Genomic DNA, 20,590 nt, shown 5'->3' on the forward strand with positions numbered 1-20,590 from the left:
TCGCTGCTCATTGGTCACGCGTCTAGAGGCGGCATTGTGGCGCGAGGAGCGCGTTCTGAAAGGGGTAAAAAAATATGTGTTGCTGCGGTATAGAGGGAGGGGTGGAAACCGTGGTAAACTCGTCTCCGTGTTTGAGGGGGGGAGTAAGTAGTATATATAGGGCATTATCCATTATTAGGCAACGGTTGTAATGGTAGTAAGAATGACAATCATCTTTGCAGTGGACCTGGGAGTGGCAAGCATAAGGGACGAAGGCGGGGGTAACATGTCGGATGCGATCATACCAGCACTAAAGCACCGGATCCCATCAGAACTCCGAAGTTAAGCGTGCTTGGGTGAGAGTAGTACTAGGATGGGTGACCTCCTGGAAAATCCTCCTGTTGCATTCCCTTTTTAATTATTTTTTGCGCCTCGTGACAAACATATCGCATGTGCGCGATATATATTAACCCCGTTATATTATTTTTGACACTTGCGATATGTTTTAGCTCGCTGCTCATTGGTCACGCGTCTAGAGGCGGCTTTGTGGCGTGAGGAGCGCGTTCTGAAAGGGTTAAAAAAATACGTGTTGCTGCGGTATAGAGGGAGGGGTGGAAACCGTGGTAAACTCGTCTCCGTGTTTGAGGGGGGGAGTAAGTAGTATATATAGGGCATTATCCATTATTAGGCAACGGTTGTAATGGTAGTAAGAATGACAATCATCTTTGCAGTGGACCTGGGAGTGGCAAGCATAAGGGACGAAGGCGGGGGTAACATGTCGGATGTGATCATACCAGCACTAAAGCACCGGATCCCATCAGAACTCCGAAGTTAAGCGTGCTTGGGCGAGAGTAGTACTAGGATGGGTGACCTCCTAGAAAATCCTCGTGTTGCATTCCCTTTTTAATTATTTTTTGCGCCTCGTGACAAACATATCGCATGTGCGCGATATATATTAACCCCGTTATATTATTTTTGACATTTGCGATATGTTTTAGCTCGCTGCTCATTGGTCACGCGTCTAGAGGCGGCATTGTGGCGCGAGGAGCGCGTTCTGAAAGGGGTAAAAAAATACGTGTTGCTGCGGTATAGAGGGAGGGGTGGAAACCGTGGTAAACTCGTCTCCGTGTTTGAGGGGGGGAGTAAGTAGTATATATAGGGCATTATCCATTATTAGGCAACGGTTTTAATGGTAGTAAGAATAACAATCATCTTTGCAGTGGACCTGGGAGTGGCAAGCATAAGGGACGAAGGCGGGGGTAACATGTCGGATGCGATCATACCAGCACTAAAGCACCGGATCCCATAAGAACTCCGAAGTTAAGCGTGCTTGGGTGAGAGTAGTACTAGGATGGGTGACCTCCTGGAAAATCCTCCTGTTGCATTCCCTTTTTAATTCTTTTTTGCGCCTCGTGACAAACATATCGCATGTGCGCGATATATATTAACCCCGTTATATTATTTTTGACACTTGCGATATGTTTTAGCTCGCTGCTCATTGGTCACGCGTCTAGAGGCGGCTTTGTGGCGCGAGGAGCGCGTTCTGAAAGGGGTAAAAAATACGTGTTGCTGCGGTATAGAGGGAGGGGTGGAAACCGTGGTAAACTCGTCTCCGTGTTTGAGGGGGGGGAGTAAGTAGTATATATAGGGCATTATCCATTATTAGGCAACGGTTGTAATGGTAGTAAGAATGACAATCATCTTTGAAGTGGACCTGGGAGTGGCAAGCATAAGGGACAAAGGCGGGGGTAAAATGTCGGAAGCGATCATACCAGCACTAAAGCACCGGATCCCATCAGAACTCCGAAGTTAAGCGTGCTTGGGCGAGAGTAGTATAAGGATGGGTGACCTCCTGGGAAGTCCTCGTGTTGCATTCCCTTTTTAATTATTTTTTGCGCCTCGTGACAAACATATCGCATGTGCGCGATATATATTAACCCCGTTATATTATTTTTGACATTTGCGATATGTTTTAGCTCGCTGTTCATTGGCACGCGTCTAGAGGCGGCTTTGTGGCGCGAGGAGCGCGTTCTGAAAGGGGTAAAAAAATACGTGTTGCTGCGGTATAGAGGGTGGGGTGGAAACCGTGGTAAACTCGTCTCCGTGTTTGAGGGGGGGGGAGTAAGTTGTATATATAGGGCATTATTCATTATTAGGCAACGGTTGTAATGGTAGTAAGAATGACAATCATCTTTGCAGTGGACCTGGGAGTGGCAAGCATAAGGGACGAAGGCGGGGGTAACATGTAGGATGCGATCATACCAGCACTAAAGCACCGGATCCCATCAGAACTCCGTAGTTAAGCGTGCTTGGGCGAGAGTAGTACTAGGATGGGTGACCTCCTGGGAAGTCCTCGTGTTGCATTCCCTTTTTAATTATTTTTTGCGCGTCGTGACAAACATATCGCATGTGCGCGATATATATTAACCCCGTTATATTATTTTTGACATTTGCGATATGTTTTAGCTAGCTGCTCATTGGTCACGCGTCTAGAGCCGGCTTTGTGGCGCGAGGAGCGCGTTCTGAAAGGGGTAAAAAAATACGTGTTGCTGCGGTATAGAGGGAGGGGTGGAAACCGTGGTAAACTCGTCTCCGTGTTTGAGGGGGGGGGGAGTAAGTAGTATATATAGGGCATTATCCATTATTAGGCAACGGTTGTAATGGTAGTAAGAATGACAATCATCTTTGTAGTGGACCTGGGAGTGGCAAGCATAAGGGACGAAGGCGGGGGTAACATGTCGGATGCGATCATACCAGCACTAAAGCACCGGATCCCATCAGAACTCCGAAGTTAAGCGTGCTTGGGCGAGAGTAGTACTAGGATGGGTGACCTCCTGTGAAGTCCTCGTGTTGCATTCCCTTTTTAATTATTTTTTGCGCGTCGTGACAAACATATCGCATGTGCGCGATATATATTAACCTCGTTATATTATTTTTGACATTTGCGATATGTTTTAGCTCGCTGCTCATTGGTCACGCGTCTAGAGGCGGCTTTGTGGCGCGAGGAGCGCGTTCTGAAAGGGGTAAAAAATACGTGTTGCTGCGGTATAGAGGGAGGGGTGGAAACCGTGGTAAACTCGTCTCCGTGTTTGAGGGGGGGGAGTAAGTAGTATATATAGGGCATTATCCATTATTAGGCAACGGTTGTAATGGTAGTAAGAATGACAATCATCTTTGCAGTGGACCTGGGAGTGGCAAGCATAAGGGACGAAGGCGGGGGTAACATGTCGGATGCGATCATACCAGCACTAAAGCAACGGATCCCATCAGAACTCCGAAGTTAAGCGTGCTTGGGCGAGAGTAGTACTAGGATGGGTGACCTCCTGGAAAATCCTCCTGTTGCATTCCCTTTTTAATTATTTTTTGCGCCTCGTGACAAACATATCGCATGTGCGCGATATATATTAACCCCGTTATATTATTTTTGACATTTGCGATATGTTTTAGCTCACTGCTCATTGGTCACGCGTCTAGAGGCGGCTTTGTGGCGCGAGGAGCGCGTTCTGAAAGGGGTAAAAAAATACGTGTTGCTGCGGTATAGAGGGAGGGGTGGAAACCGTGGTAAACTCGTCTCCGTGTTTGAGGGGGGGAGTAAGTAGTATATATAGGGCATTATCCATTATTAGGCAACGGTTGTAATGGTAGTAAGAATGACAATCATCTTTGCAGTGGACCTGGGAGTGGCAGGCATAATTGACGAAGGCGGGGGTAACATGTTGGATGCGATCATACCAGCACTAAAGCACGGGATCCCATCAGAACTGGGAAGTCCTCGTGTTACATTCCCTTTTTAATTATTTTTTGCGCCTCATGACAAACATATCACATGTGCGCGATATATATCAACCCCGTTATATTATTTTTGACATTTGCGATATGTTTTAGCTCGCTGCTCATTGGTCACGCGTCTAGAGGCGGCTTTGTGGCGCGAGGACAGCGTTCTGAAAGGGGTAAAAAAATACGTGTTGCTGCGGTATGGAGGGAGGGGTGGAAACCATGGTAAACTCGTCCCCGTGTTTGAGGGGGGGGGAGTAAGTAGTATATATAGGGCATTATCCATTATTAGGCAACGGTTGTAATCGTAGTAAGAATGACAATAATCTTTGTAGTGGACCTGGGAGTGGCAAGCATAAGGGACGAAGGCGGGGGTAACATGTTGGATGCGATCATACCAGCACTAAAGCACCGGATCCCATCAGAGGTGGCTTTGTGGCGCGAGGAGCGCGTTCTGAAAGGGGTAAAAAATACGTGTTGCTGCGGTATAGAGGGAGGGGTGGAAACCGTGGTAAACTCGTCTTCGTGTTTGAGGGGGGGAGTAAGTACTATATATAGGGCATTCTCCATTATTAGGCAACGGTTGTAATGGTAGTAAGAATGACAATCATCTTTGCAGTGGACCTGGGAGTGGCAGCATAAGGGACGAAGGCAGGGGCAACATGTTGGATGCGATCATACCAGCACTAAAGCACCGGATCCCATCAGAACTCCGAAGTTAAGCGTGCTTGGGCGAGAGTAGTACTAGGATGGGTGACCTCCTGGGAAGTCCTCGTGTTGCATTCGCATTTTTAATTATTTTTTGTGCCTCATGACAAACATATCACATGTGCGCGATATATATTAACCCCGTTATATTATTTTTGACATTTGCGATATGTTTTAGGTCGCTGCTCATTGGTCACGCGTCTAGAGGCGGCTTTGTGGCGCGAGCAGCGCGTTCTGAAAGGGGTAAAAAAATACGTGTTGCTGCGGTATAGAGGGAGGGGTGGAAACCGTGGTAAACTAGTCTCCGTGTTTGAGGGGGGGAGTAAGTAGTATATATAGGGCATTATCCATTATTAGGCAACGGTTGTAATGGTAGTAAGAATGACAATCATCTTTGCAGTGGACCTGGGAGTGGCAAGCATAAGGGACGAAGGCGGGGGTAACATGTCGGATGCGATCATACCAGCACTAAAGCAACGGATCCCATGAGAACTCCGAAGTTAAGCGTGCTTGGGCGAGAGTAGTACTAGGATGGGTGACCTCCTGGAAAATCCTCCTGTTGCATTCCCTTTTTATTTATTTTTTGCGCCTCGTGACAAACATATCGCATGTGCGCGATATATATTAACCCCGTTATATTATTTTTGACATTTGCGATATGTTTTAGCTCACTGCTCATTGGTCACGCGTCTAGAGGCGGCTTTGTGGCGCGAGGAGCGCGTTCTGAAAGGGGTAAAAAAATACGTGTTGCTGCGGTATAGAGGGAGGGGTGGAAACCGTGGTAAACTCGTCTCCGTGTTTGAGGGGGGGAGTAAGTAGTATATATAGGGCATTATCCATTATTAGGCAACGGTTGTAATGGTAGTAAGAATGACAATCATCTTTGCAGTGGACCTGGGAGTGGCAAGCATAAGGGACGAAGGCGGGGGTAACATGTTGGATGCGATCATACCAGCACTAAAGCACGGGATCCCATCAGAACTCCAAAGTTAAGCGTGCTTGGGCGAGAGTAGTATTAGGATGGGTGACCTCCTGGGAAGTCCTCGTGTTGCATTCCCTTTTTAATTATTTTTTGCGCCTCATGACAAACATATCACATGTGCGCGATATATATCAACCCCGTTATATTATTTTTGACATTTGCGATATGTTTTAGCTCGCTGCTCATTGGTCACGCGTCTAGAGGCGGCTTTGTGGCGCGAGGACCGCGTTCTGAAAGGGGTAAAAAAATACGTGTTGCTGCGGTATGGAGGGAGGGGTGGAAACCGTGGTAAACTCGTCCCCGTGTTTGAGGGGGGGGAGTAAGTAGTATATATAGGGCATTATCCATTATTAGGCAACGGTTGTAATCGTAGTAAGAATGACAATAATCTTTGCAGTGGACCTGGGAGTGGCAAGCATAAGGGACGAAGGCGGGGGTAACATGTTGGATGCGATCATACCAGCACTAAAGCACCGGATCCCATCAGAGGTGGCTTTGTGGCGCGAGGAGCGCGTTCTGAAAGGGGTAAAAAAATACGTGTTGCTGCGGTATAGAGGGAGGGGTGGAAACCGTGGTAAACTCGTCTTCGTGTTTGAGGGGGGGAGTAAGTACTATATATAGGGCATTCTCCATTATTAGGCAACGGTTGTAATGGTAGTAAGAATGACAATCATCTTTGCAGTGGACCTGGGAGTGGCAGCATAAGGGACGAAGGCAGGGGCAACATGTCGGATGCGATCATACCAGCACTAAAGCACCGGATCCCATCAGAACTCCGAAGTTAAGCGTTCTTGGGCGAGGGTAGTACTAGGATGGGTGACCTCCTGGGAAGTCCTCGTGTTGCATTCCCTTTATAATTATTTTTTGCGCCTCATGACAAACATATCACATGTGCGCGATATATATTAACCCCGTTATATTATTTTTGACATTTGCGATATGTTTTAGCTCGCTGCTCATAGGTCACGCGTCTAGAGGCGGCTTTGTGGCACGAGGAGCGCGTTCTGAAAGGGGAAAAAATACGTGTTGCTGCGGTATAGAGGGAGGGGTGGAAACCGTGGTAAACTCGTCTCCGTGTTTGAGGGGGGAGTAAGTAGTATATATAGGGCATTATCCATTATTAGGAAACGGTTGTAATAGTAGTAAGAATGACAATCATCTTTGCAGTGGACCTGGGAGTGGCAAGCATAAGGGACGAAGGCGGGGGTAACATGTTGGATGCGATCATACCAGCACTAAAGCACGGGATCCCATCAGAACTCTGAAGTTAAGCGTGCTTGGGCGAGAGTAGTACTAGGATGGGTGACCTCCTGGGAAGTCCTCGTGTTGCATTCCCTTTTTAATTATTTTTTGCGCCTCATGACAAACATATCACATGTGCGCGATATATATCAACCCCGTTATATTATTTTTGACATTTGCGATATGTTTTAGCTCGCTGCTCATTGGTCACGCGTCTAGAGGCGGCTTTGTGGCGCGAGCAGCGCGTTCTGAAAGGGGTAAAAAAATACGTGTTGCTGCGGTATGGAGGGAGGGGTGGAAACCGTGGTAAACTCGTCCCCGTGTTTGAGGGGGGGGAGTAAGTAGTATATATAGGGCATTATCCATTATTAGGCAACGGTTGTAATCGTAGTAAGAATGATAATCATCTTTGCAGTGGACCTGGGAGTGGCAAGCATAAGGGACGAAGGCGGGGGTAACATGTTGGATGCGATCATACCAGCACTAAAGCACCGGATCCCATGAGAGGCGGCTTTGTGGCGCGAGGAGCGCGTTCTGAAAGGGGTAAAAAAATACGTGTTGCTGCGGTATAGAGGGAGGGGTGGAAACCGTGGTAAACTCGTCTCCGTGTTTGAGGGGGGGAGTAAGTAGTATATATAGGGCATTATCCATTATTAGGCAACGGTTGTAATGGTAGTAAGAATGACAATCATCTTTGCAGTGGACCTGGGAGTGGCAGCATAAGGGACGAAGGCGGGGGTAACATGTTGGATGCGATCATACCAGCACTAAAGCACCGGATTCCATCAGAACTCCGAAGTTAAGCGTGCTTTGGCGAGAATAGTACTAGGATGGGTTACCTCCTGGGAAGTCCTCTGTTGCATTCCCTTTATAATTATTTTTTGCGCCTCATGACAAACATATCACATGTGCGCGATATATATTAACCCCGTTATATTATTTTTGACATTTGCGATATGTTTTAGCTCGTTGCTCATTGGTCACGCGTCTAGAGGCGGCTTTGTGGCGCGAGGAGCTCGTTCTGAAAGGGGTAAAAAAATACGTGTTGCTGCGGTATAGAGGGAGGGGTGGAAACCGTGGTAAACTCGTCTCCGTGTTTGAGGGGGGGAGTAAGTAGTATATATAGGGCATTATCCATTATTAGGCAACGGTTGTAATAGTAGTAAGAATGACAATCATCTTTGCAGTGGACCTGGGAGTGGCAAGCATAAGGGACGAAGGCGGGGGTAACATGTTGGATGCGATCATACCAGCACTAAAGCACGGGATCCCATCAGAACTCTGAAGTTAAGCGTGCTTGGGCGAGAGTAGTACTAGGATGGGTGACCTCCTGGGAAGTCCTCGTGTTGCATTCCCTTTTTAATTATTTTTTGCGCCTCATGACAAACATATCACATGTGCGCGATATATATCAACCCCGTTATATTATTTTTGACATTTGCGATATGTTTTAGCTCGCTGCTCATTGGTCACGCGTCTAGAGGCGGCTTTGTGGCGCGAGCAGCGCGTTCTGAAAGGGGTAAAAAAATACGTGTTGCTGCGGTAGTTCTGAAAGGGGTAAAAAAATACGTGTTGCTGCGGTATGGAGGGAGGGGTGGAAACCGTGGTAAACTCGTCCCCGTGTTTGAGGGGGGGGAGTAAGTAGTATATATAGGGCATTATCCATTATTAGGCAACGGTTGTAATCGTAGTAAGAATGACAATCATCTTTGAAGTGGACCTGGGAGTGGCAAGCATAAGGGACGAAGGCGGGGGTAACATGTTGGATGCGATCATACCAGCACTAAAGCACCGGATCCCATGAGAGGCGGCTTTGTGGCGCGAGGAGCGCGTTCTGAAAGGGGTAAAAAAATACGTGTTGCTGCGGTATAGAGGGAGGGGTGGAAACCGTGGTAAACTCGTCTCCGTGTTTGAGGGGGGGAGTAAGTAGTATATATAGGGCATTATCCATTATTAGGCAACGGTTGTAATGGTAGTAAGAATGACAATCATCTTTGCAGTGGACCTGGGAGTGGCAGCATAAGGGACGAAGGCGGGGGTAACATGTTGGATGCGATCATACCAGCACTAAAGCACCGGATTCCATCAGAACTCCGAAGTTAAGCGTGCTTGGGCGAGAATAGTACTAGGATGGGTTACCTCCTGGGAAGTCCTCTGTTGCATTCCCTTTATAATTATTTTTTGCGCCTCATGACAAACATATCACATGTGCGCGATATATATTAACCCCGTTATATTATTTTTGACATTTGCGATATGTTTTAGCTCGTTGCTCATTGGTCACGCGTCTAGAGGCGGCTTTGTGGCGCGAGGAGCTCGTTCTGAAAGGGGTAAAAAAGTACGTGTTGCTGCGGTATAGAGGGAGGGGTGGAAACCGTGGTAAACTCGTCTCCGTGTTTGAGGGGGGGAGTAAGTAGTATATATAGGGCATTATCCATTATTAGGCAACGGTTGTAATGGTAGTAAGAATGACAATCATCTTTGCAGTGGACCTGGGAGTGGCAAGCATAAGGGACGAAGGCGGGGGTAACATGTCGGATGCGATCATACCAGCACTAAAGCACCGGACCCCATCAGAACTCCGAAGTTAAGCGTGCTTGGGCGAGAGTAGTACTAGGATGGGTGACCTCCTGGAAAATCCTCGTGTTGCATTCCCTTTTTAATTAATTTTTGCGCCTCGTGACAAACATATCGCATGTGCGCGATATATATTAACCCCGTTATATTATTTTTGACATTTGCGATATGTTTTAGCTCGCTGCTCATTGGTCACGCGTCTAGAGGCGGCATTGTGGCGCGAGGAGCGCGTTCTGAAAGGGGTAAAAAAAATACGTGTTGCTGCGGTATAGAGGGAGGGGTGGAAACCGTGGTAAACTCGTCTCCGTGTTTGAGGGGGGGGGTAAGTAGTATATATAGGGCATTATCCATTATTAGGCAACGGTTGTAATGGTAGTAAGAATGACAATCATCTTTGCAGTGGACCTGGGAGTGGCAAGCATAAGGGACGAAGGCGGGGGTAACATGTTGGATGCGATCATACCAGCACTAAAGCACCGGATCCCATCAGAACTCCGAAGTTAAGCGTGCTTGGGCGAGGGTAGTACTAGGATGGGTGACCTCCTGGGAAGTCCTCGTGTTGCATTCCCTTTATAATTATTTTTTGCGCCTCATGACAAACATATCACATGTGCGCGATATATATTAACCCCGTTATATTATTTTTGACATTTGCGATATGTTTTAGCTCGCTGCTCATAGGTCACGCGTCTAGAGGCGGCTTTATGGCACGAGTAGCGCGTTCTGAAAGGGGTAAAAAAATACGTGTTGCTGCGGTATAGAGGGAGGGGTGGAAACCGTGGTAAATTCGTCTCCGTGTTTGAGGGGGGGGGGAGTAAGTAGTGTATATAGGGCATTATCCATTATTAGACAACGGTTGTAATGGTAGTAAGACTGACAATCATCTTTGCAGTGGACCTGGGAGTGGCAAGCATAAGGGACGAAGGCGGGGCTAACATGTTGGATGCGATCATACCAACACTAAAGCACCGGATCCCATCAGAACTCCGAAGTTAAGCATGCTTGGGCGAGAGTAGTACTAGGATGGGTGACCTCCTGGGAAGTCCTCGTGTTGCATTCCCTTTTTAATTATTTTTTGCGCCTCGTGACAAACATATCGCATGTGCGCGATATATATTAACCCCGTTATATTATTTTTGACATTTGCGATATGTTTTAGCTCGCTGCTCATTGGTCACGCGTCTAGAGGCGGCGTTGTGGCGCGAGGAGCGCGTTCTGAAAGGGGTAAAAAAATACGTGTTGCTGCGGTATAGAGGGAGGGATGGAAACCGTGGTAAACTCGTCTCCGTGTTTGAGGGGGGGGGAGTAAGTAGTATATATAGGGCATTATCCATTATTAGGCAACGGTTGTAATGGTAGTAAGAATGACAATCATCTTTGCAGTGGACCTGGGAGTGGCAAGCATAAGGGACGAAGGCGGGGGTAACATGTCGGATGCGATCATACCAGCACTAAAGCACCGGATCCCATGAGAGGCGGCTTTGTGGCGCGAGGAGCGCGTTCTGAAAGGGGTAAAAAAATACGTGTTGCTGCGGTATAGAGGGAGGGGTGGAAACCGTGGTAAACTCGTCTCCGTGTTTGAGGGGGGGAGTAAGTAGTATATATAGGGCATTATCCATTATTAGGCAACGGTTGTAATGGTAGTAAGAATGACAATCATCTTTGCAGTGGACCTGGGAGTGGCAGCATAAGGGACGAAGGCGGGGGTAACATGTTGGATGCGATCATACCAGCACTAAAGCACCGGATTCCATCAGAACTCCGAAGTTAAGCGTGCTTGGGCGAGAATAGTACTAGGATGGGTTACCTCCTGGGAAGTCCTCTGTTGCATTCCCTTTATAATTATTTTTTGCGCCTCATGACAAACATATCACATGTGCGCGATATATATTAACCCCGTTATATTATTTTTGACATTTGCGATATGTTTTAGCTCGTTGCTCATTGGTCACGCGTCTAGAGGCGGCTTTGTGGCGCGAGGAGCTCGTTCTGAAAGGGGTAAAAAATACGTGTTGCTGCGGTATAGAGGGAGGGGTGGAAACCGTGGTAAACTCGTCTCCGTGTTTGAGGGGGGGAGTAAGTAGTATATATAGGGCATTATCCATTATTAGGCAACGGTTGTAATGGTAGTAAGAATGACAATCATCTTTGCAGTGGACCTGGGAGTGGCAAGCATAAGGGACGAAGGCGGGGGTAACATGTCGGATGCGATCATACCAGCACTAAAGCACCGGACCCCATCAGAACTCCGAAGTTAAGCGTGCTTGGGCGAGAGTAGTACTAGGATGGGTGACCTCCTGGAAAATCCTCGTGTTGCATTCCCTTTTTAATTAATTTTTGCGCCTCGTGACAAACATATCGCATGTGCGCGATATATATTAACCCCGTTATATTATTTTTGACATTTGCGATATGTTTTAGCTCGCTGCTCATTGGTCACGCGTCTAGAGGCGGCATTGTGGCGCGAGGAGCGCGTTCTGAAAGGGGTAAAAAAAATACGTGTTGCTGCGGTATAGAGGGAGGGGTGGAAACCGTGGTAAACTCGTCTCCGTGTTTGAGGGGGGGGGTAAGTAGTATATATAGGGCATTATCCATTATTAGGCAACGGTTGTAATGGTAGTAAGAATGACAATCATCTTTGCAGTGGACCTGGGAGTGGCAAGCATAAGGGACGAAGGCGGGGGTAACATGTTGGATGCGATCATACCAGCACTAAAGCACCGGATCCCATCAGAACTCCGAAGTTAAGCGTGCTTGGGCGAGGGTAGTACTAGGATGGGTGACCTCCTGGGAAGTCCTCGTGTTGCATTCCCTTTATAATTATTTTTTGCGCCTCATGACAAACATATCACATGTGCGCAATATATATTAACCCCGTTATATTATTTTTGACATTTGCGATATGTTTTAGCTCGCTGCTCATAGGTCACGCGTCTAGAGGCGGCTTTATGGCACGAGTAGCGCGTTCTGAAAGGGGTAAAAAAATACGTGTTGCTGCGGTATAGAGGGAGGGGTGGAAACCGTGGTAAATTCGTCTCCGTGTTTGAGGGGGGGGGGGAGTAAGTAGTGTATATAGGGCATTATCCATTATTAGACAACGGTTGTAATGGTAGTAAGACTGACAATCATCTTTGCAGTGGACCTGGGAGTGGCAAGCATAAGGGACGAAGGCGGGGCTAACATGTTGGATGCGATCATACCAACACTAAAGCACCGGATCCCATCAGAACTCCGAAGTTAAGCATGCTTGGGCGAGAGTAGTACTAGGATGGGTGACCTCCTGGGAAGTCCTCGTGTTGCATTCCCTTTTTAGTTATTTTTTGCGCCTCGTGACAAACATATCGCATGTGCGCGATATATATTAACCCCGTTATATTATTTTTGACATTTGCGATATGTTTTAGCTCGCTGCTCATTGGTCACGCGTCTAGAGGCGGCGTTGTGGCGCGAGGAGCGCGTTCTGAAAGGGGTAAAAAAATACGTGTTGCTGCGGTATAGAGGGAGGGATGGAAACCGTGGTAAACTCGTCTCCGTGTTTGAGGGGGGGGGAGTAAGTAGTATATATAGGGCATTATCCATTATTAGGCAACGGTTGTAATGGTAGTAAGAATGACAATCATCTTTGCAGTGGACCTGGGAGTGGCAAGCATAAGGGACGAAGGCGGGGGTAACATGTCGGATGCGATCATACCAGCACTAAAGCACCAGATCCCATCAGAACTCCGAAGTTAAGCGTGCTTGGGCGAGAGTAGTACTAGGATGGGTGACCTCCTGGGAAGTCCTCGTGTTGCATTCCCTTTTTAATTATTTTTTGCGCGTCGTGACAAACATATCGCATGTGCGCGATATATATTAACCCCGTTATATTATTTTTGACATTTGCGATATGTTTTAGCTCGCTGCTCATTGGTCACGCGTCTAGAGGCGGCATTGTGGCGCGAGGAGCGCGTTCTGAAAGGGGTAAAAAAAATACGTGTTGCTGCGGTATAGAGGGAGGGGTGGAAACCGTGGTAAACTCGTCTCCGTGTTTGAGGGGGGGAGTAAGTAGTATATATAGGGCATTATCCATTATTAGGCAACGGTTGTAATGGTAGTAAGAATGACAATCATCTTTGCAGTGGACCTGGGAGTGGCAAGCATAAGGGACGAAGGCGGGGGTAACATGTCGGATGCGATCATACCAGCACTAAAGCACCGGATCCCATCAGAACTCCGAAGTTAAGCATGCTTGGGTGAGAGTAGTACTAGGATGGGTGACCTCCTGGAAAATCCTCCTGTTGCATTCCCTTTTTAATTATTTTTTGCGCCTCGTGACAAACATATCGCATGTGCGCGATATATATTAACCCCGTTATATTATTTTTGACACTTGCGATATATTTTAGCTCGCTGCTCATTGGTCACGCGTCTAGAGGCGGCTTTGTGGCGCGAGGAGCGCGTTGTGAAAGGGGTAAAAAAATACGTGTTGCTGCGGTATAGAGGGAGGGGTGGAAACCGTGGTAAACTCGTCTCCGTGTTTGAGGGGGGGAGTAAGTAGTATATATAGGGCATTATCCATTATTAGGCAACGGTTGTAATGGTAGTAAGAATGACAATCATCTTTGCAGTGGACCTGGGAGTGGCAAGCATAAGGGACGAAGGCGGGGGTAACATGTCGGATGTGATCATACCAGCACTAAAGCACCGGATCCCATCAGAACTCCGAAGTTAAGCGTGCTTGGGCGAGAGTAGTACTAGGATGGGTGACCTCCTAGAAAATCCTCGTGTTGCATTCCCTTTTTAATTATTTTTTGCGCCTCGTAACAAACATATCGCATGTGCGCGATATATATTAACCCCGTTATATTATTTTTGACATTTGTGATATGTTTTAGCTCGCTGCTCATTGGTCACGCGTCTAGAGGCGGCATTGTGGCGCGAGGAGCGCGTTCTGAAAGGGGTAAAAAAATACGTGTTGCTGCGGTATAGAGGGAGGGGTGGAAACCGTGGTAAGCTCGTCTCCGTGTTTGAGGGGGGGAGTAAGTAGTATATATAGGGCATTATCCATTATTAGGCAACGGTTTTAATGGTAGTAAGAATGACAATCATCTTTGCAGTGGACCTGGGAGTGGCAAGCATAAGGGACGAAGGCGGGGTTAACATGTTGGATGCGATCATACCAGCACTAAAGCACCAGATCCCATCAGAACTCCGAAGTTAAGCGTGCTTGGGCGAGAGTAGTACTAGGATGGGTGACCTCCTGGGAAGTCCTCGTGTTGCATTCCCTTTTTAATTATTTTTTGCGCGTCGTGACAAACATATCGCATGTGCGCGATATATATTAACCCCGTTATATTATTTTTGACATTTGCGATATGTTTTAGCTCGCTGCTCATTGGTCACGCGTCTAGAGGCGGCATTGTGGCGCGAGGAGCGCGTTCTGAAAGGGGTTAAAAAAATACGTGTTGCTGCGGTATAGAGGGAGGGGTGGAAACCGTGGTAAACTCGTCTCCGTGTTTGAGGGGGGGAGTAAGTAGTATATATAGGGCATTATCCATTATTAGGCAACGGTTGTAATGGTAGTAAGAATGACAATCATCTTCGCAGTGGACCTGGGAGTGGCAGCATAAGGGACGAAGGCAGGGGCAACATGTTGGATGCGATCATACCAGCACTAAAGCACCGGATCCCATCAGAACTCCGAAGTTAAGCGTGCTTGGGCGAGAGTAGTACTAGGATGGGTGACCTCCTGGGAAGTCCTCGTGTTGCATTCGCATTTTTAATTATTTTTTGTGCCTCATGACAAACATATCACATGTGCGCGATATATATTAACCCCGTTATATTATTTTTGACATTTGCGATATGTTTTAGCTCGCTGCTCATTGGTCACGCGTCTAGAGGCGGCGTTGTGGCGCGAGGAGCGCGTTCTGAAAGGGGTAAAAAAATACGTGTTGCTGCGGTATAGAGGGAGGGATGGAAACCGTGGTAAACTCGTCTCTGTGTTTGAGGGGGGGGGGAGTAAGTAGTATATATAGGGCATTATCCATTATTAGGCAACGGTTGTAATGGTAGTAAGAATGACAATCATCTTTGCAGTGGACCTGGGAGTGGCAAGCATAAGGGACGAAGGCAGGGGCAACATGTTGGATGCGATCATACCAGCACTAAAGCACCGGATCCCATCAGAACTCCGAAGTTAAGCGTGCTTGGGCGAGAGTAGTACTAGGATGGGTGACCTCCTGGGAAGTCCTCGTGTTGCATTCGCATTTTTAATTATTTTTTGTGCCTCATGACAAACATATCACATGTGCGCGATATATATTAACCCCGTTATATTATTTTTGACATTTGCGATATGTTTTAGCTCGCTGCTCATTGGTCACGCGTCTAGAGCCTGCTTTGTGGCGCGAGGAGCGCGTTCTGAAAGGGGTAAAAAAATACGTGTTGCTGCGGTATAGAGGGAGGGGTGGAAACCGTGGTAAACTCGTCTCCGTGTTTGAGGGGGGGAGTAAGTAGTATATATAGGGCATTATCCATTATTAGGCAACGGTTGTAATGGTAGTAAGAATGACAATCATCTTTGCAGTGGACCTGGGAGTGGCAAGCATAAGGGACGAAGGCGGGGGTAACATGTCGGATGTGATCATACCAGCACTAAAGCACCGGATCCCATCAGAACTCCGAAGTTAAGCGTGCTTGGGCGAGAGTAGTACTAGGATGGGTGACCTCCTAGAAAATCCTCGTGTTGCATTCCCTTTTTAATTATTTTTTGCGCCTCGTAACAAACATATCGCATGTGCGCGATATATATTAACCCCGTTATATTATTTTTGACATTTGCGATATGTTTTAGCTCGCTGCTCATTGGTCACGCGTCTAGAGGCGGCATTGTGGCGCGAGGAGCGCGTTCTGAAAGGGGTAAAAAAATACGTGTTGCTGCGGTATAGAGGGAGGGGTGGAAACCGTGGTAAACTCGTCTCCGTGTTTGAGGGGGGGAGTAAGTAGTATATATAGGGCATTATCCATTATTAGGCAACGGTTTTAATGGTAGTAAGAATGACAATCATCTTTGCAGTGGACCTGGGAGTGGCAAGCATAAGGGACGAAGGCGGGGGTAACATGTCGGATGCGATCATACCAGCACTAAAGCACCAGATCCCATCAGAACTCCGAAGTTAAGCGTGCTTGGGCGAGAGTAGTACTAGGATGGGTGACCTCCTGGGAAGTCCTCGTGTTGCATTCCCTTTTTAATTATTTTTTGCGCGTCGTGACAAACATATCGCATGTGCGCGATATATATTAACCCCGTTATATTATTTTTGACATTTGCGATATGTTTTAGCTCGCTGCTCATTGGTCACGCGTCTAGAGGCGGCATTGTGGCGCGAGGAGCGCGTTCTGAAAGGGGTAAAAAAAATACGTGTTGCTGCGGTATAGAGGGAGGGGTGGAAACCGTGGTAAACTCGTCTCCGTGTTTGAGGGGGGGAGTAAGTAGTATATATAGGGCATTATCCATTATTAGGCAACGGTTGTAATGGTAGTAAGAATGACAATCATCTTTGCAGTGGACCTGGGAGTGGCAAGCATAAGGGACGAAGGCGGGGGTAACATGTCGGATGCGATCATACCAGCACTAAAGCACCGGATCCCATCAGAACTCCGAAGTTAAGCGTGCTTGGGTGAGAGTAGTACTAGGATGGGTGACCTCCTGGAAAATCCTCCTGTTGCATTCCCTTTTTAATTATTTTTTGCGCCTCGTGACAAACATATCGCATGTGCGCGATATATATTAACCCCGTTATATTATTTTTGACACTTGCGATATGTTTTAGCTCGCTGCTCATTGGTCACGCGTCTAGAGGCGGCTTTGTGGCGCGAGGAGCGCGTTCTGAAAGGGGTAAAAAAATACGTGTTGCTGTGGTATAGAGGGAGGGGTGGAAACCGTGGTAAACTCGTCTCCGTGTTTGAGGGGGGGAGTAAGTAGTATATATAGGGCATTATCCATTATTAGGCAACGGTTGTAATGGTAGTAAGAATGACAATCATCTTTGCAGTGGACCTGGGAGTGGCAAGCATAAGGGACGAAGGCGGGGGTAACATGCCGGATGTGATCATACCAGCACTAAAGCACCGGATCCCATCAGAACTCCGAAGTTAAGCGTGCTTGGGCGAGAGTAGTACTAGGATGGGTGACCTCCTAGAAAATCCTCGTGTTGCATTCCCTTTTTAATTATTTTTTGCGCCTCGTGACAAACATATCGCATGTGCGCGATATATATTAACCCCGTTATATTATTTTTGACATTTGCGATATGTTTTAGCTCGCTGCTCATTGGTCACGCGTCTAGAGGCGGCATTGTGGCGCGAGGAGCGCGTTCTGAAAGGGGTAAAAAAATACGTGTTGCTGCGGTATAGAGGGAGGGGTGGAAACCGTGGTAAACTCGTCTCCGTGTTTGAGGGGGGGAGTAAGTAGTATATATAGGGCATTATCCATTATTAGGCAACGGTTTTAATGGTAGTAAGAATGACAATCTTCTTTGCAGTGGACCTGGGAGTGGCAAGCATAAGGGACGAAGGCGGGGGTAACATGTCGGATGCGATCATACCAGCACTAAAGCACCAGATCCCATCAGAACTCCGAAGTTAAGCGTGCTTGGGTGAGAGTAGTACTAGGATGGGTGACCTCCTGGAAAATCCTCCTGTTGCATTCCCTTTTTAATTCTTTTTTGCGCCTCGTGACAAACATATCGCATGTGCGCGATATATATTAACCCCGTTATATTATTTTTGACACTTGCGATATGTTTTAGCTCGCTGCTCATTGGTCACGCGTCTAGAGGCGGCTTTGTGGCGCGAGGAGCGCGTTCTGAAAGGGGTAAAAAATACGTGTTGCTGCGGTATAGAGGGAGGGGTGGAAACCGTGGTAAACTCGTCTCCGTGTTTGAGGGGGGGGAGTAAGTAGTATATATAGGGCATTATCCATTATTAGGCAACGGTTGTAATGGTAGTAAGAATGACAATCATCTTTGAAGTGGACCTGGGAGTGGCAAGCATAAGGGACGAAGGCGGGGGTAAAATGTCGGAAGCGATCATACCAGCACTAAAGCACCGGATCCCATCAGAACTCTGAAGTTAAGCGTGCTTGGGCGAGAGTAGTACTAGGATGGGTGACCTCCTGGGAAGTCCTCGTGTTGCATTCCCTTTTTAATTATTTTTTGCGCCTCGTGACAAACATATCGCATGTGCGCGATATATATTAACCCCGTTATATTATTTTTGACATTTGCGATATGTTTTAGCTCGCTGTTCATTGGCACGTGTCTAGAGGCGGCTTTGTGGCGCGAGGAGCGCGTTCTGAAAGGGGTAAAAAAATACGTGTTGCTGCGGTATAGAGGGTGGGGTGGAAACCGTGGTAAACTCGTCTCCGTGTTTGAGGGGGGGGAGTAAGTTGTATATATAGGGCATTATTCATTATTAGGCAACGGTTGTAATGGTAGTAAGAATGACAATCATCTTTGCAGTGGACCTGGGAGTGGCAAGCATAAGGGACGAAGGCGGGGGTAACCTGTAGGATGTGATCATACCAGCACTAAAGCACCGGATCCCATCAGAACTCCGTAGTTAAGCGTGCTTGGGCGAGAGTAGTACTAGGATGGGTGACCTCCTGGGAAGTCCTCATGTTGCATTCCCTTTTTAATTATTTTTTGCGCGTCATGACAAACATATCGCATGTGCGCGATATATATTAACCCCGTTATATTATTTTTGACATTTGCGATATGTTTTAGCTCGCTGCTCATTGGTCACGCGTCTAGAGCCGGCTTTGTGGCGCGAGGAGCGCGTTCTGAAAGGGGTAAAAAAATACGTGTTGCTGCGGTATAGAGGGAGGGGTGGAAACCGTGGTAAACTCGTCTCCGTGTTTGAGGGGGGGGAGTAAGTAGTATATATAGGGCATTATCCATTATTAGGCAACGGTTGTAATGGTAGTAAGAATGACAATCATCTTTGAAGTGGACCTGGGAGTGGCAAGCATAAGGGACGAAGGCGGGGGTAAAATGTCGGAAGCGATCATACCAGCACTAAAGCACCGGATCCCATCAGAACTCCGAAGTTAAGCGTGCTTGGGCGAGAGTAGTACAAGGATGGGTGACCTCCTGGGAAGTCCTCGTGTTGCATTCCCTTTTTAATTATTTTTTGCGCCTCGTGACAAACATATCGCATGTGCGCGATATATATTAACCCTGTTATATTATTTTTGACATTTGCGATATGTTTTAGCTCGCTGTTCATTGGCACGTGTCTAGAGGCGGCTTTGTGGCGCGAGGAGCGCGTTCTGAAAGGGGTAAAAAAATACGTGTTGCTGCGGTATAGAGGGAGGGGTGGAAACCGTGGTAAACTCGTCTCCGTGTTTGAGGGGGGGAGTAAGTAGTATATATAGGGCATTATCCATTATTAGGCAACGGTTGTAATGGTAGTAAGAATGACAATCATCTTTGCAGTGGACATGGGAGTGGCAGGCATAAGGGACGAAGGCGGGGGTAACATGTTGGATGCGATCATACCAGCACTAAAGCACGTGATCCCATCAGAACTCCAAAGTTAAGCGTGCTTGGGCGAGAGTAGTACTAGGATGGGTGACCTTCTGGGAAGTCCTCGTGTTGCATTCCCTTTTTAATTATTTTTTGCGCCTCATGACAAACATATCACATGTGCGCGATATATATCAACCCCGTTATATTATTTTTGACATTTGCGATATGTTTTAGCTCGCTGCTCATTGGTCACGCGTCTAGAGGCGGCTTTGTGGCGCGAGGACCGCGTTCTGAAAGGGGTAAAAAATACGTGTTGCTGCGGTATGGAGGGAGGGGTGGAAACCGTGGTAAACTCGTCCCCGTGTTTGAGGGGGGGGAGTAAGTAGTATATATAGGGCATTATCCATTATTAGGCAACGGTTGTAATCGTAGTAAGAATGACAATAATCTTTGTAGTGGACCTGGGAGTGGCAAGCATAAGGGACGAAGGCGGGGGTAACATGTAGGATGCGATCATACCAGCACTAAAGCACCGGATCCCATCAGAACTCCGTAGTTAAGCGTGCTTGGACGAGAGTAGTACTAGGATGGGTGACCTCCTGGGAAGTCCTCGTGTTGCATTCCCTTTTTAATTATTTTTTGCGCCTCGTGACAAACATATCGCATGTGCGCGATATATATTAACCCCGTTATATTATTTTTGACATTTGCGATATGTTTTAGCTCGCTGTTCATTGGCACGTGTCTAGAGGCGGCTTTGTGGCGCGAGGAGCGCGTTCTGAAAGGGGTAAAAAAATACGTGTTGCTGCGGTAT

At 47.3% G+C, this 20,590-nt stretch overlaps 38 non-coding genes across 38 annotated transcripts; all 38 read left to right on the forward strand.

Moving 5' to 3' along the window:
• Nucleotides 1–270: 270 nt before the first annotated feature.
• On the forward strand, nt 271–389 carry LOC141024064 (5S ribosomal RNA). Its single transcript, XR_012185662.1, has one exon. It is a non-coding gene; the product is annotated as a 5S ribosomal RNA (ribosomal RNA).
• Nucleotides 390–759: 370 nt separating this feature from the next.
• On the forward strand, nt 760–878 carry LOC141023861 (5S ribosomal RNA). Its single transcript, XR_012185459.1, has one exon. It is a non-coding gene; the product is annotated as a 5S ribosomal RNA (ribosomal RNA).
• A 370-nt stretch (nt 879–1,248) lies between these two features.
• Nucleotides 1,249–1,367, forward strand: LOC141024230 (5S ribosomal RNA). Its single transcript, XR_012185828.1, has one exon. It is a non-coding gene; the product is annotated as a 5S ribosomal RNA (ribosomal RNA).
• Nucleotides 1,368–1,737: 370 nt separating this feature from the next.
• Nucleotides 1,738–1,856, forward strand: LOC141023943 (5S ribosomal RNA). The gene has a single exon (XR_012185541.1). It is a non-coding gene; the product is annotated as a 5S ribosomal RNA (ribosomal RNA).
• A 371-nt stretch (nt 1,857–2,227) lies between these two features.
• Nucleotides 2,228–2,346, forward strand: LOC141024492 (5S ribosomal RNA). The gene has a single exon (XR_012186090.1). It is a non-coding gene; the product is annotated as a 5S ribosomal RNA (ribosomal RNA).
• A 373-nt stretch (nt 2,347–2,719) lies between these two features.
• On the forward strand, nt 2,720–2,838 carry LOC141024753 (5S ribosomal RNA). The gene has a single exon (XR_012186250.1). It is a non-coding gene; the product is annotated as a 5S ribosomal RNA (ribosomal RNA).
• Nucleotides 2,839–3,208: 370 nt separating this feature from the next.
• Nucleotides 3,209–3,327, forward strand: LOC141024337 (5S ribosomal RNA). Its single transcript, XR_012185934.1, has one exon. It is a non-coding gene; the product is annotated as a 5S ribosomal RNA (ribosomal RNA).
• Nucleotides 3,328–4,420: 1,093 nt separating this feature from the next.
• On the forward strand, nt 4,421–4,539 carry LOC141024667 (5S ribosomal RNA). Its single transcript, XR_012186164.1, has one exon. It is a non-coding gene; the product is annotated as a 5S ribosomal RNA (ribosomal RNA).
• A 371-nt stretch (nt 4,540–4,910) lies between these two features.
• Nucleotides 4,911–5,029, forward strand: LOC141024454 (5S ribosomal RNA). Its single transcript, XR_012186052.1, has one exon. It is a non-coding gene; the product is annotated as a 5S ribosomal RNA (ribosomal RNA).
• A 370-nt stretch (nt 5,030–5,399) lies between these two features.
• On the forward strand, nt 5,400–5,518 carry LOC141023782 (5S ribosomal RNA). The gene has a single exon (XR_012185380.1). It is a non-coding gene; the product is annotated as a 5S ribosomal RNA (ribosomal RNA).
• A 655-nt stretch (nt 5,519–6,173) lies between these two features.
• LOC141024990 (5S ribosomal RNA) lies at nt 6,174–6,292 on the forward strand. Its single transcript, XR_012186488.1, has one exon. It is a non-coding gene; the product is annotated as a 5S ribosomal RNA (ribosomal RNA).
• Nucleotides 6,293–6,659: 367 nt separating this feature from the next.
• On the forward strand, nt 6,660–6,778 carry LOC141023614 (5S ribosomal RNA). Its single transcript, XR_012185214.1, has one exon. It is a non-coding gene; the product is annotated as a 5S ribosomal RNA (ribosomal RNA).
• Nucleotides 6,779–7,433: 655 nt separating this feature from the next.
• Nucleotides 7,434–7,551, forward strand: LOC141024520 (5S ribosomal RNA). The gene has a single exon (XR_012186118.1). It is a non-coding gene; the product is annotated as a 5S ribosomal RNA (ribosomal RNA).
• A 370-nt stretch (nt 7,552–7,921) lies between these two features.
• Nucleotides 7,922–8,040, forward strand: LOC141023615 (5S ribosomal RNA). The gene has a single exon (XR_012185215.1). It is a non-coding gene; the product is annotated as a 5S ribosomal RNA (ribosomal RNA).
• A 693-nt stretch (nt 8,041–8,733) lies between these two features.
• LOC141024411 (5S ribosomal RNA) lies at nt 8,734–8,851 on the forward strand. Its single transcript, XR_012186007.1, has one exon. It is a non-coding gene; the product is annotated as a 5S ribosomal RNA (ribosomal RNA).
• A 370-nt stretch (nt 8,852–9,221) lies between these two features.
• LOC141023844 (5S ribosomal RNA) lies at nt 9,222–9,340 on the forward strand. Its single transcript, XR_012185441.1, has one exon. It is a non-coding gene; the product is annotated as a 5S ribosomal RNA (ribosomal RNA).
• A 371-nt stretch (nt 9,341–9,711) lies between these two features.
• LOC141023531 (5S ribosomal RNA) lies at nt 9,712–9,830 on the forward strand. The gene has a single exon (XR_012185131.1). It is a non-coding gene; the product is annotated as a 5S ribosomal RNA (ribosomal RNA).
• Nucleotides 9,831–10,203: 373 nt separating this feature from the next.
• On the forward strand, nt 10,204–10,322 carry LOC141023855 (5S ribosomal RNA). Its single transcript, XR_012185453.1, has one exon. It is a non-coding gene; the product is annotated as a 5S ribosomal RNA (ribosomal RNA).
• Nucleotides 10,323–10,978: 656 nt separating this feature from the next.
• Nucleotides 10,979–11,096, forward strand: LOC141024412 (5S ribosomal RNA). The gene has a single exon (XR_012186008.1). It is a non-coding gene; the product is annotated as a 5S ribosomal RNA (ribosomal RNA).
• Nucleotides 11,097–11,465: 369 nt separating this feature from the next.
• On the forward strand, nt 11,466–11,584 carry LOC141023845 (5S ribosomal RNA). Its single transcript, XR_012185442.1, has one exon. It is a non-coding gene; the product is annotated as a 5S ribosomal RNA (ribosomal RNA).
• A 371-nt stretch (nt 11,585–11,955) lies between these two features.
• LOC141023641 (5S ribosomal RNA) lies at nt 11,956–12,074 on the forward strand. The gene has a single exon (XR_012185241.1). It is a non-coding gene; the product is annotated as a 5S ribosomal RNA (ribosomal RNA).
• A 374-nt stretch (nt 12,075–12,448) lies between these two features.
• On the forward strand, nt 12,449–12,567 carry LOC141023857 (5S ribosomal RNA). The gene has a single exon (XR_012185455.1). It is a non-coding gene; the product is annotated as a 5S ribosomal RNA (ribosomal RNA).
• Nucleotides 12,568–12,939: 372 nt separating this feature from the next.
• LOC141024948 (5S ribosomal RNA) lies at nt 12,940–13,058 on the forward strand. Its single transcript, XR_012186445.1, has one exon. It is a non-coding gene; the product is annotated as a 5S ribosomal RNA (ribosomal RNA).
• A 371-nt stretch (nt 13,059–13,429) lies between these two features.
• On the forward strand, nt 13,430–13,548 carry LOC141024309 (5S ribosomal RNA). The gene has a single exon (XR_012185906.1). It is a non-coding gene; the product is annotated as a 5S ribosomal RNA (ribosomal RNA).
• A 370-nt stretch (nt 13,549–13,918) lies between these two features.
• On the forward strand, nt 13,919–14,037 carry LOC141023863 (5S ribosomal RNA). Its single transcript, XR_012185461.1, has one exon. It is a non-coding gene; the product is annotated as a 5S ribosomal RNA (ribosomal RNA).
• A 370-nt stretch (nt 14,038–14,407) lies between these two features.
• LOC141024950 (5S ribosomal RNA) lies at nt 14,408–14,526 on the forward strand. Its single transcript, XR_012186447.1, has one exon. It is a non-coding gene; the product is annotated as a 5S ribosomal RNA (ribosomal RNA).
• Nucleotides 14,527–14,896: 370 nt separating this feature from the next.
• Nucleotides 14,897–15,015, forward strand: LOC141024668 (5S ribosomal RNA). Its single transcript, XR_012186165.1, has one exon. It is a non-coding gene; the product is annotated as a 5S ribosomal RNA (ribosomal RNA).
• Nucleotides 15,016–15,389: 374 nt separating this feature from the next.
• On the forward strand, nt 15,390–15,508 carry LOC141024669 (5S ribosomal RNA). The gene has a single exon (XR_012186166.1). It is a non-coding gene; the product is annotated as a 5S ribosomal RNA (ribosomal RNA).
• Nucleotides 15,509–15,879: 371 nt separating this feature from the next.
• LOC141023864 (5S ribosomal RNA) lies at nt 15,880–15,998 on the forward strand. Its single transcript, XR_012185462.1, has one exon. It is a non-coding gene; the product is annotated as a 5S ribosomal RNA (ribosomal RNA).
• A 370-nt stretch (nt 15,999–16,368) lies between these two features.
• LOC141024951 (5S ribosomal RNA) lies at nt 16,369–16,487 on the forward strand. The gene has a single exon (XR_012186448.1). It is a non-coding gene; the product is annotated as a 5S ribosomal RNA (ribosomal RNA).
• Nucleotides 16,488–16,858: 371 nt separating this feature from the next.
• Nucleotides 16,859–16,977, forward strand: LOC141024065 (5S ribosomal RNA). Its single transcript, XR_012185663.1, has one exon. It is a non-coding gene; the product is annotated as a 5S ribosomal RNA (ribosomal RNA).
• A 370-nt stretch (nt 16,978–17,347) lies between these two features.
• On the forward strand, nt 17,348–17,466 carry LOC141023865 (5S ribosomal RNA). Its single transcript, XR_012185463.1, has one exon. It is a non-coding gene; the product is annotated as a 5S ribosomal RNA (ribosomal RNA).
• Nucleotides 17,467–17,836: 370 nt separating this feature from the next.
• Nucleotides 17,837–17,955, forward strand: LOC141024275 (5S ribosomal RNA). Its single transcript, XR_012185872.1, has one exon. It is a non-coding gene; the product is annotated as a 5S ribosomal RNA (ribosomal RNA).
• Nucleotides 17,956–18,325: 370 nt separating this feature from the next.
• Nucleotides 18,326–18,444, forward strand: LOC141023505 (5S ribosomal RNA). Its single transcript, XR_012185103.1, has one exon. It is a non-coding gene; the product is annotated as a 5S ribosomal RNA (ribosomal RNA).
• Nucleotides 18,445–18,814: 370 nt separating this feature from the next.
• On the forward strand, nt 18,815–18,933 carry LOC141023847 (5S ribosomal RNA). Its single transcript, XR_012185445.1, has one exon. It is a non-coding gene; the product is annotated as a 5S ribosomal RNA (ribosomal RNA).
• A 371-nt stretch (nt 18,934–19,304) lies between these two features.
• LOC141023609 (5S ribosomal RNA) lies at nt 19,305–19,423 on the forward strand. The gene has a single exon (XR_012185209.1). It is a non-coding gene; the product is annotated as a 5S ribosomal RNA (ribosomal RNA).
• Nucleotides 19,424–19,792: 369 nt separating this feature from the next.
• Nucleotides 19,793–19,911, forward strand: LOC141024033 (5S ribosomal RNA). The gene has a single exon (XR_012185631.1). It is a non-coding gene; the product is annotated as a 5S ribosomal RNA (ribosomal RNA).
• A 370-nt stretch (nt 19,912–20,281) lies between these two features.
• Nucleotides 20,282–20,400, forward strand: LOC141025113 (5S ribosomal RNA). Its single transcript, XR_012186610.1, has one exon. It is a non-coding gene; the product is annotated as a 5S ribosomal RNA (ribosomal RNA).
• The last annotated feature ends 190 nt before the right edge of the window (nt 20,401–20,590 follow it).

The sequence above is a fragment of the Aegilops tauschii genome, chromosome 5 (genome assembly GCF_002575655.3).
Source record: "Aegilops tauschii subsp. strangulata cultivar AL8/78 chromosome 5, Aet v6.0, whole genome shotgun sequence".
Classification (NCBI taxonomy): Eukaryota; Viridiplantae; Streptophyta; class Magnoliopsida; order Poales; family Poaceae; genus Aegilops; species Aegilops tauschii.